The sequence below is a fragment of the Schistocerca cancellata genome, chromosome 1 (assembly GCF_023864275.1).
Source record: "Schistocerca cancellata isolate TAMUIC-IGC-003103 chromosome 1, iqSchCanc2.1, whole genome shotgun sequence".
NCBI classification, from domain to species: domain Eukaryota; kingdom Metazoa; phylum Arthropoda; class Insecta; order Orthoptera; family Acrididae; genus Schistocerca; species Schistocerca cancellata.
In genome coordinates, this window is record NC_064626.1 from 870,687,196 (window position 1) to 870,692,374 (window position 5,179).

The following is a 5,179-nucleotide window of genomic DNA, read 5'->3' on the forward strand; positions in this document are numbered from 1 at the left end:
TTGCATGGACATGGCTAGGGTGAAGGAGTATTGACATCATGTTAGGACAGTGAAGTGGTCTGGGCCCATTTACTATCAGCAGTGAAATCAGGAGGCGTGTAGGTGAGCTCATTTGCATGCAGTAAGGGCACAAGGTGAAAGGCTTATAGGAAATCAGCACCCAGGACTGGCTCTATAACATCAGCAATGATGAAAGACTACAGAAAGGTGTAGCAAGCTGAAGTCTAGAATCTGTGTCTGGATACACTTAACAGTGATAGGAGAGTCATTAGCAGCTGTAAAGTGAAGCCACGAGTCTTCAGACGTAGGTAAGGTAGGCCTGTGAGGTGCCATGCTGATCTGCGAACCAGTGTTGACCAGGAAACGTATTCTGCTTATATGATTGAGGATGTATAGACAGTTGTTTGTAGCGACATTGGAAGCCAGTGGGCAGGCGGTGATTTTTTCTGTGTCAAGGTAGCTTATGCTTTGTTCATGGCTCGGGGCACCTCTCGTGGGCCATGAGGCGAGTTTGGGTAGCCACAAGGTTGACAACAGAGGCATGGAGTGTCACTGAAGTGGGTGTAGTACCTACAGAGGCTAGAGTGGGTGTGCAGGCTCCCGATCTACCAGGAGTGACTATTGGAGCCCATGATATATATATATATATATATATATATATATATATATATATATATATATATATATATATATATATATATATATATATGAATATAATAGAGGGAAACATTCCACGTGGGAAAAATATATCTAAATGTCTTTGTTTTTATATATATATATATATATATATATTAAAAACAGAGATTCCATGACTTACCAAACAGGAAAGCGCTGGTAGATAGGCACAATAAAAAACACACAAACACACACACAAAATTTCGAGCTTTCACAACCCCCGGTTGCTTCATCAGGAAAGAGGGAAGGAGAGGGGAAGATGAAAGGATGTGGGTTTTAAGGGAGAGGGTAAGGAGTCATTCCAATCCCGGGAGCGGAAAGACTTACCTTAGGGGGAAAAAAGGAAAGGGGGATTTTTAAAAGTGAGATCTATGAAAAATGGTATTTGACTTCTCAGTCATAAATAAAAAAATTGGTGTTTCAGTGTTTTTTGAAATTCAGCCTCCTAATGGAATGAAATAGGAGATGAAAAGTTTTATGAAATTATTTCATCATAAAAAATCCAGGATGGAATGTAACAGTATTATGAAAAGGAAAGTTGCTACTCACCATATAGCGGAGATGCTGAGTCGCAGATAGTCACAACAAAGAGACTGTCACAATATAAGCTTTCGACCATCAAGACCTTTGTCCAAAACGGATGGCACACACACACACACACACACACACACACACACACACACACATGCAAACACAACTCATACACACGTGACTACAGCCTCTGGCATCTGAAGCCTGGCTTTGTCAACGTACTGACATGACAACCAAACATGTCCTGCTATGAAGAGAAATGGCACCCCAGATAGAATTGTTGGGCCATATGGCAGGCAAAAGTCAGATTAGTATCCCACCACTGTCTGAGGCATCTCCAGGCACATCTTCGTTGGTCACTGGCATGGAGTTCGAAATGGAACTCATGCCAATGCGACTGTCACCAGACATACAGCACAGTACCAGGTTGCCATTTCTTTTCATAGCTGGACCCCTTTGGTTGTCATCCACTGCACCCTTACAGCACAGCAGTACACTGACAATATCCTATGACCCATTTTGTTGTCCTTCATGGCAAGCCATTCTGAGCTTATGTTTCAATAAGGTATTGCCTGCCCACACTTGGTGAGGGTTTCTACTGCTTGTCTTTGTGCTTGCCAAACTCTACCTTGGCCAGTAAGATTGTTGGATCTCTCCCCAATTGAGAACATATGGAGTGTTATGGGCTAGTTCCTCCAACCGGCTCAGGAACTTGATGATCAAATGTGCATATTGGACAGAATTTGGCATGATATTCCTCGGCAGGACATGCAACAACTATATCAATTAATTCCAAGCCAAATAATTGTTTGCAGAAGAGTCAGCTGAGAACCAACACCTTACTGACTTACTCAATTTGTGAAGATCTTTCTCTTAAATAAATCATCCAATTTTTCAGAAATTAGAATCCTTTTTTTCTTCATGTATGTACATCACATCTATCAATTTTCGTACCATTTAGATGATTCTTTTGTGGTGCATCTTTTTCTTTTCTGTCTCAGAGTTATGTCATCTTCTTGTGATTGTCTATTTTCAAGTTTGTCAATATGAGGCTGTAAGACTGTATATTCTTTTTTCTTGGTTGTTACGTTATTCGCCAATTGCTTTATTTCCAGGTTATGTTATTACTTTGTAGGAAGCAGACCATGAATTGTCCTCTCTCCATTGTATTTGTACCTGCTTCGATACCTATTGGCACTCTGATAATGTATGTGATGCTATGTTGTTGCTACCCTTTACATACTCTGTAGTGAACTGTATAGTAATATGCTTTTTAATAAAAAGGATATTGCACTGTGACACTTTATATTATTGTATTTGTTTCGTGCTAATAAATATTGTGTGTGTTGTAAAAGATCATTCTATTGCTAATGTTTCCTTTTTAGTAATGCTATAATTCTTTTCTTCATGTGTTAATATTCTACTTTCAGTGCTATTGACCTCTGTTCATTTGTAATGGTATTTGCAATCTGTTGGAAAATCTGGCAAACCCAAATCATAAAATGATGCACATGTTGCTAAGTGAATTGAGGATGAAACATCTGAATGGTGTAGTAGTTGTGCTTGTAGTAAATTGCCTTTAGTTAGATTGAATTTTGTTTCACATTGTTGAGTCCATTTCCAGGGCATATTTTGTTTTAAATCCTAGCAGGTTTGACATATTTTGCATTCACTGTGATCTTATCCTAAAATCTTATCACCCTAACTATAACTTTAATTGTGTTTTGTTCATTGTCAAGGGTATAGTTTTATTGCGTCCACCTGACATAAATCAGGCTTTATGTCCTGTATATTAATAATAGGTCTCAAAAGCCTTACCTTCCTTATGCCAAACTGAGATTTTGATAATTTAATGGTAAGAGGTAGTAATTTTAATCTTGTAAACAGTTGATCTAAAGTTTTGCAATGTCTGTTCCATGTTTCAGAAATTACTGCAATATCATTTACATACATTATCACTTTTTATGTGAAGTCTTGCCTTGTAGTTTTATTTAGTGATCATATAAAAACAGACACAGACATGTTTAAACTGAGCAGTAGTACTCAGATTGGCAGGAGCTCACATCAAAAGAAATGCTGTATACTTTCTAGAACCTTTTGGTTGGGGTTCTTCCCAGTATCCTACAGAAATGTCTTAGTATTTATGTATTTAACTCCAGTATATCTACTCATTAACTTACCAATTACAGGTGGCTATCTAATTGTTTCTATTATTCTATTCACATTTCTTGCATCTAATATTAATCATACCGGTCCAGTTGGTTCTTCTCTATGATTAGAGGATTATTGTAACAGCTGTCAGGTACTTAAATTATGTTTCAATCTTTCATTCTTTCAATTTATTGCCTGTCTGCTTGCTTCACCTCAGTAGGAATAGGTTAAGAATTGATAAAGTAATTAATGTTGTTTTACTCATAGCTTACACTCATAACTTGTAATCAGTCCTGGTTATAATGAAAAAACATGTTAATGCTTTTTTAAAATGTTCATTAACGTGTTCTTTTTGCTTACCTTCAAGTACGTAGATTTGTTAACAGAATTACTTGTTTTGTCTTGGTCGATGTTGGTTTCCAAAGTTATTGTATTGTTTGTAATATCATCTAGTAATGTAGCTTCAGGTATCAAGCTTATTGCTTGTAAGCTCAAACAATGAAAAATCCAGAATGGAATGTAACAATATTATATTGGTATTGCTTGTAAGTGCAATGTACTCAGTTCAGTTTGTAAATGAACTTTCTCTTCTCGTTTTCCATATGGAAATGTTACTGTATCCTCCTTAAAATTTAATGAGACTTTGTTTTCTGTGAGCCAGTCTATGCCTAACGGGATGACAACAGTCTAACATGGAACTCTCATGTTGATCACATAGTGGTTAGGTTGTCAAGAGTTATATATTTGTTGAAGAGACTGATGTGTTGTGTGACATTTGAGTATGTAAGGACAGCGTACTTTGCCTTTTTTTCAATCTGTTTTAAGGTATGGGTTAATACTCTGGGGAAACAGCAGAAAAATAAATGAAATTATGGTGATCCCAAAGAAAGCAATCAGAGTAATGGCTAAGGTAGATAATAGAACAAATTGTAAACCATTGTTCATTAAATATAGAATTTTAACAGTAATTAATTTATATATTCTTGACAGTGTTAACTACATACTTGCTGAACTACCTAATTTAAGTGTAACAAATGAAAGGCATGGCTACTATACAAGAACGTGTACTTCTCTGCTGTTGCCACAAAATAGATTAGCTGAAACTAACAATAGTCATAAGTATATGGCAATTAAAATATATAACAAATTGTCTAAAAATGGGTCAATCAAGCCTGACAAATTATTTAAAGACAATGTTCATAACTTCTTGTTAACTAATCCATTCTATTCATTAGAAGAATTTTTAGAAATGCCCAATATCAACTTAAATATGTAAAAATTTATTTTATAAAATTAATAGGTTAAGTGAACTGACGAAGTCTATTGCATGTAATAATGCTGAATGACTAATAAAGAATCTGAATCTGAATCTGAATTGGTACGTTCAAGCGCAACACTGATTACATTGGATATTCAGTAGTATAACCTTCAGTGTTAAATTGAATTAATATTTCCAATTTAATAATTCCCTGTAACTGGTAACCGAAGTAAAATGTGTAGTAAATTATTACATTCCAAAAATCTTTCATTAATGACATAAACCTTGCTCCCTGAGTTTAATATAATGTTGTTTCCTACATTGTTTAAAGAACAATTAAATTTGGGTTAAAAATAAGCTTTTGTTTTGTATTTTTTCGCCCCTAAAAATACGTCAGAAAGCTTATTATTATCGTTAAATCTACTGAAAATACTATTGTTTACTTGTGGGTTGTCTATTTGCACTGCTGGGGGACAAAACCTCTCCCTTAGCTCAAGAGATTTTCTTACATTGTTGCCCCTATTTTAAACTATGTTACTTATGTTATCTCTGTTCAGTATGGCA